General features: G+C 44.0%; 1 protein-coding gene across 1 annotated transcript in view; it reads right to left on the bottom strand.

The window, feature by feature from the left end:
- LOC126997938 (hemicentin-2-like) overlaps positions 1-7,500 on the bottom strand; it is a 162,905-nt gene that overhangs the window by 38,534 nt on the left and 116,871 nt on the right. The gene's annotated exons all lie outside the window — the stretch shown is intronic.

Genomic DNA, 7,500 nt, shown 5'->3' with positions numbered 1-7,500 from the left:
TGAAGGCCTGGACACACTCGTGGTTGCCCTGGATATCGCTGGAGCCTTTGACAGGGTTTGGCACGCGGGGCTCATTGAGAAGCTTCGTGCCAAAGGTGTCCAGGGTGCCCTACTGATGCTGCTCAAGGATTACCTCCTGGGGAGGACCCTTCAGGTGGTGATCAACGGGCAGTCATCAAGGCCTTCACCAATGCATGCCTCAGTTCCACAGGGCTCCGTGCTTGGCGCAATCCTGTGGAACATATATATCGACGATCTCCTCCGGCAGCTATCGTCAGTGTCAGCCTACGCCAATGGCTGCACACTCTCCCGCTCCTACTGCCGCCCCGACAGCCAGCGCGCCGTCGAGATCAACAGGCAGCTCAGCCTGGTGGAACAGTTGGGAGAGGAGTGGCAGGTCACCCTCGCCCCGGAGAAGACGCAGGCCATGGTCATCTCACGGTCCCCAGACGCCTCTCGAGCAGTCTCAGGCCAGCTGCGTCTTGGAGGCAAGAGTCTGCCCCTCCAGGACCACATCAAGGTCCTAGGAGTAACTGTGGACCAAAGCCTGCGCTTCAACCTCCACGTCCGAGCTGTTGCCTGCCAGGCCTCCCTGCGAGTCTCTGCCCTGCGAAGAGTAGCGGGATCCCTCGACCCACGGGGCATCCTCACTCTCTTCAAGGCACAGATACGACCGTATCTAGAGTACGGTGCCCTGTGCTGGATGGCGAGTGCTGCCACCCACATGCAGAGGCTCGACGCAGTGCAGCGACGAGCACTGCGTCTGGTGGAGGCCAGCGAGCACCTGGAGGAGTCATCTGCCACTGTGACATCGCTGGAGCACCGCCGTGATGTCTAAGCACTGGTAGTGTGTCACAAAGCTCTGGTGCAGGGGGTTCCCCACCTCAGCAGCTTGAACCTCCCTCCACGCGCTGCTCAGAGGTTTACCCGGACTACACTCTCCGGTGACCAGCTCGTGGAGGTGCCTCGATCACACTCCAGGCAGCACCAGCGCACATGTACAGCCAGGACCACACGCCTGTGGAACATGTTCACGGCAGCCACTCCCCAAGTGGAGAACATGAGCACGCAGCAGGTGAAGCTGGCTGCTCACAGGTGGCGTGAGGGACACCCAAGTGCGCTAGTGTTATAAACTATAAATATAAAGTGACAAACTGACATTATTCCATATTGTTTTTACATGTTTTTCTTTATTTTTTTCGTATTTTGTATTTGTATGCTTGCATGTTTCAACATTCGACAAATCACTTTGTCCCATACACAGGCTCTTATAATAATTATACCTAAAAAGTGTAATTTTGAACATCCTTTTTTTGTAAAAATTTGTTTAAATAAAAAAGAGAGAGAGAGAGAGAGAGAGAGAGAGAGAGAGAGAGAGAGAGAGAGAGAGAGAGAGAGAGAGAGAGAGAGAGAGAGAGAGAGAGAGAGAGAGAGAGAGAGAGAGAGAGAGAGAGAGAGAGAGAGAGAGAGAGAGAGAGAGAGAGATTTACATAGAAAATCAGACCACACAGACCCCATGGTCCAGACTAGGTGATCTGTCCTTAAACCTAAGTGATTCTACATTAATCAGATGGCTCCAAAACTTTATATGTCTACTCTAGTTAATAGTGAAACGAAGTGTCGGTCGAGCTTGTTTTTAAAGAAGTCAATCGTGTTACACTGGAGCACTGAAGGTGGGAGTTTATTCCATTCTCGCACTACAACGTTGGTGAAGAATAATTTGGTGCAGTCTGAATTTACTTGTCTACATTTAGGTTTTGTGCCATAATTCCTCGTTCGCAAAGTGTCATCGATCATAAACAATTTTGATTTGTCCACATTCGTAAATCCATTAAGTATTTTAAAACATTCGATCAGTTTTCCTCGAAGGCAACATTTCTCAAGAGAGAACTTGTTAAGGGTGGAAAGCCTCTCGTCGTAGGGTCTGTTGCGCAAGGAAGGTATCATTTTTGTTGCCCGACGTTGAACACCTAATTTAGCAATGTCCTTTGCATGGTAGGAAAACCAAAACTGTACCGCATATTCCAAGTGGGGTCTGACTAAAGTATTGTAGAGCGGAAGTATTGCTGCTTTATTTTTTTAATAAAAAAGTTTATTTTAATGAAGCCCGGCATTCTGTTCACTTTATCTGCTGTATCGATGCATTGCTATGAGAATTTGAAGTTTGACGCAATTTTGACATCTAGGTCCTTGACGCATTGAACGCTTTTGAGTTGGACGCCGCGCATCTCGTAATCGAACTTTTTATTTCTTTATCCAACTTGAAGGACCTGGCACTTGTCTACATTAAAGGGCATCCCCCATCTATCAGACCAAGCTGAAATATTATGCAAATACTCTTGGAGGCTTTGTCTGTCTTCGTCAGTGAGAACCGAGTTCTCAATTTTTATGTCGTCAGCATCCAAATCGTTGATGTAAATAATGAAGAGCACTGGGCCAATATCCGAGCCCTGAGGGACGCCACTAGTGACAGGTGCCCACTCTGAGGTAAATCCGTCGATCACCACTCTTTGTTGTTTGTTGCTCAACCCATTCGCGATCCATTGGTGTACTTGACCGTCATCACCTACAGTTGCTTTAATTTATTAAGTAATTTATGATGTGGAACTTTATCAAACGCTTTCTGGAAATCAAGATAGACTACGTCCACTGATTTGGTTACGTCATAAACTGAGAAGGGGTCGTTATAAAATGTCAATAGGCTTGATAGGCAGGATCTTTTGTTGCGGAAGCCATGTTGTGAATCCCCAATTAATGAGTGGTTTTCAAGGTAACTCACATTTTGTCTCTAATTATGCTCTCGAGTTGCTTACCTACAACTGAAGTTAGACTAATGGGCCTGTAATTACCTGGTATTTTTTTGTCTCCTTTCTTAAAAATCGGTGTTACGTCAGTCTTTTTCCAATCCGAAGGGACGATGCCTTGTCGCAAGAACATATTGATAACGGCTGTGAGAGAGCAGAGTATTTCGCTCTGTTTCTTTAAGCAGTATAGGATATACTTTGTCACTCCTCCACCCTCCTCCTCCTCCTCTCCCTCTTTCTCCTCCATGTCCTCCGCCTCTTCGCTCGTCCCTCCCTCCCACACCTGTCCTTCACCTTCCCTTTCCGAGGAATTAGGAGGAGGAGGTGAAAGGGAGAGTGAGGTGGGGGAGGGAGGAACGGACGAGGAGAGGGAAACATGATACGAAAATTATGATGTAATCTATCTTGATTTTAGTAAGGCGTTTGACAAAGTTCCTCACCAACGACTGTTACTTAAATTACAGGCTCACGGAGTAGAGAGTAAAGTTTTGAACTGGGTCAAGGCGTGGCTTAGCAATAGGAAGCAAAGAGTGAAAATCAATGGTAAAAGATCTGACTGGGGATGTGTTACGAGTGGGGTCCCACAAGGTTCGGTATTAGGTCCACTTTTGTTTATTATTTATATCAATGACTTAGATACAGGATTTAGTAGTGATGTTAGTAAGTTTGCAGATGATACCAAGATCGGTAGAGTAATTGAGTCGGATCAGGACGCTAGTACTCTCCAGGGTAAACTAAACAGATAAATGCGGATAAATGGCAGATGGAGTTCAATGAAGGGAAGTGCAGTATTCTGAGTGTAGGTAGGAACAACCCCTCACATAACTATTGCTTTAATGACACTCTCATAAGCAGGTCTGGGTGCGAGAGAGATTTAGGGGTCTTAGTGAGCTCTGATCTCCGTCCAAGGGCACAATGCATTCAAGCTAGAAATCAAGCAAATAGGGTACTGGGATTTATTTCAAGGAGCGTAAGCAACAGAAGCGCCGAAGTCTTCCTCAAAATATATTTAGCATTAGTTAGACCTCATCTTGACTATGCGGTTCAGTTCTGGTCACCTTACTATAGAATGGATATCAAAATGTTAGAATCGGTGCAGAGGAGGATGACTAAGATGATTCAGGGGTTGAGAAACTTGCCATACGAGGAAAGACAGAAACAGTTAAACTTGCATTCTCTAGAAAGGCGAAGGGTGCGCTTTATATAAGGGAGACATTCATAAGGTTTTGTTGGTAAAAGAACCGGGTAGGACACGAAGTAATGGGTTTAAACTGGATAAATTCAGATTCAACAGGGACATAGGCAAAAATTGGTTTACAAACAGGGTGGTGGATGAGTGGAATAGGCTTAGCAGTCATGTGGTGAGTGCCAATACAACTGTCACATTAAAAAAAATAGATTAGATAAATTAATGGACAGCGATATTAGGTGGGATTAGATATACGGGAGTTACACGGGAGCTTAGGTTCAGAGGAGCTGCCTCGTGCAGGCCTACCGGCCTCTTGCAGACTCCTATGTTCTAATGTTCTTATGTTTAGCGGTGACGTGAAAGCAGGAAAAAGATATACTGTGTAAAAAAAAAAGGCAGATAAAGGCTGTCTTTTCTTTTTTCAGGAAAATCAAAAGACAAACGGAACAAAATGGGACAGAATGTCCTTAAAAGGACAAACATAGCAACCCTGAATCCAGTGTTTCCAGCTCATGAGAAGTGAATATTGCCTGGATTACAGCAAAAAGACGCTGAAGTCGCTAAACGAAGCAGTAGAACAGCTGATAAGAAAACACCATAAAACAAATATGAAAATATTAAGCTCATATGAGCAACGCAAACTTAGGAAATTCTGTGGCCCCCTGTGGCCCCCCATTTTCCCCTGAACATTTATCATGGCCCCCAGGGGGGCCACATGGCCCACGTTGAGAGACCCTGGGTTAGAATAGAGGATTTGCGAGGAAAATGAGTGGCGTAGCTTCACTTAATTAATAACCTCCTTACCCGCCTTTGTCCGCCACATCAGATAAACGTTTTATAGGTATCTTAATGGTTCTGTGAAAATCTGGAAGAAAAAAGACGAAAAATTAGGAAGTGTAGCGTATCCACACATTTACCAATTAACCGACATCCTAAACCTAACCTAACCTTATCTTACTTCGCCTGACCACGTTTATACCCTAATCAAATAATTTTCTACATATTAGCGAGCTTATTCACTAAAAAGGCCGGGTTTGATGTGGCAACTTGCAGTGAAATTGATACTGGCCGTTGTTTGTCGCCTTATATAGCCTACTCTTCTCTGTATTCTTACGTTGCCACTCTTATGTTAGGCAATACTTGACGTAATTTATGCACGCCTTGTACAATATGAATTTATCATCAGGCTCCATGGCGTGTGTATAGACTTCAGATGCGATTTGTTTTAAGAGACAAGAGAAACCAAGCTGAAGATGGCAGACACACGTGTGGCCGCATGAGCGTATATCATCCCAAAAGGTTTCCATTAATCACCTTATTATCTCTTTGCATTAATTCCTTTCATGAAATCAACGAAAAACAAAAAGACTTAGGATGCATTCTCACACATCGATATGAATATCCCTTCTGGTAATTCTGGTGCCCTTAAATTATCAGCGCTTCTGGGGCGCTTCCTCACTCTCAGGGCGTGACGCTCACACTCCTGACGCCACGCGGCGGCGCAGGGGTTGCAACAGCTTCCCCGGCCCTCTACCTCTACCCTCTACCCTCACACTCGCTGCGCCTCCACGCGCCTCATAAAACAGGTTACTAAAAATAACAACCTATATAATGCTTTCTGACAGGTGCACCAAACATTATAAAAATGCAGAGGTAATCATGGGCAATATATGGTATGTAAATTTGGGGCAAAAATATAAATGACATGTTTGTAACAGGCACAACAGACTGGTCATACTAATTAAATTTGCAGTACCTCATAAGGATGGAAGAAGAGGGAGAACTGTGTGGAGGGATATGGAATGGAGTCAGGAAAGATCAATGAATGGAAAAATGTTACATATAAATAAAATAAGGACGAAGAGACATGATAAAAAAAGGAAAAGGAAAAGAGAGAAAGGAGAAAACGGAAATGGAGAAAGAAATTAAAATTTTGAAAAAAAATGGGGTGAAAGAAGCGGAAGGAAGGACGAGAAAGGAAGGAGAGGGAGGAATGGAGGAAAATCAACTCGAAAGGATAAGAGAGGAAGGTAAGGGAGGGAAGGATGAAGGAAGGGGAGGAGGATGAAGGAAGGGACGAGGGAGAGAACGAAAATGATGAATAAAGAAAATATATATGATAGATAATGTCATGCATCGGTTATTACGTCCCGCAAGCGCTCGAAATATTGAAACAGAAAAAGGACAATACAATGGAAATAATTGGCAATATGTTTTTCGATTAAGAATAAAATGGATACTTAGTCAAAAGCACCGCATAGACGGGGTAATATTGAAGCCAAAATTATGCATAAAAAAAACAGTCGTACAAGGGAAAATATATACAAAAAACTGCATAGGTACTCGTAGACTACCTATATACGTTTTATAATTATCAAACGAAAAAATATCAGTTGCTTGTTGTATACAAAATATGTTTGTATTATAAATAAAACATCACACATTGTTTTTGATCATGGATGCTGACATGCATTGGTCAATGTGGTCAAAGTCACATTTTGTGGCAGGGAGCAACACACAAATATTGCTTTAATTAAAACGCGGCTGTGTGATAGATAAAAAGGTGCGCTGTTAATGGTGGCCGAAAACCATTGTTGAAAAGACAAATATATGGGTGTGGGTGTTTGAATTTGTCATGAGAGAGAGAGAGAGAGAGAGAGAGAGAGAGAGAGAGAGAGAGAGAGAGAGAGAGAGAGAGAGAGAGAGAGAGAGAGAGAGAGAGAGAGAGAGAGAGAGAGAGAGAGAGAGAGAGAGAGAGAGAGAGAGAGAGAGAGAGAGAGAGAGAGAGAGAGAAAGGGGGGTGGGGGGGGCAGCTTTAAGGGGAGACAAAGAGTGTCTTCTGGATGCTAATTTCCCGTGATGCCTCACTTCCTCAAACCTGAACCATCGACACGAAGCTTCGATTGTGTTCCGAGCCGCGACGATGATGACAACGGTGCAGAGTCAAGAAGGGAGGAGAAGGTAATGATGATGGTGATGATGATGAAACTGCTTTTTTTCACGTTCCGCCTATGGCGGCAGTAGACTTTATTGGTGGGGCCTGTTGCCTGTTGGTCGGCCCCAGCCCGTTGTGGCGCAGGCAATTGTTATAGTGGCGCCATCTTGCTTGGTTCATGCTGTCTCCCGGAGCTCATCTTTGATCTACTTATTACAGAGAAAAACTAGAGTTAGTTAGAGTTGACAGGTGGTCTTCAGGACAGCATGTGCGTAGTCTTGGGCCATTCGGCGGTGACTGAAAAATCCCAGCTTGCGCGAACCTTCGTCTTCCTGGACGCCGCGCCGGTACGGCTAACCACTTAACTACCGCCTGCCTCCCTCCCTCCCTACTACTACTACTACTACTACTACTACTAAAACTACAACTATAACTACAACTACTATTACTACTACTACGAATAATAATAATAATAATAACAATAATTATAAAAAAAAGATGATGATAATAATAATAATAATGATAATAATAATAATAATAATAATAATAATAATAATAATAATAATAATAAT

This window comes from Eriocheir sinensis, chromosome 13 (assembly GCF_024679095.1).
Source record: "Eriocheir sinensis breed Jianghai 21 chromosome 13, ASM2467909v1, whole genome shotgun sequence".
NCBI lineage: Eukaryota > Metazoa > Arthropoda > Malacostraca > Decapoda > Varunidae > Eriocheir > Eriocheir sinensis.
The sequence above is the reverse complement of the archived record's forward strand: the minus strand, read 5'-3'. Positions and strand labels throughout refer to the sequence as shown.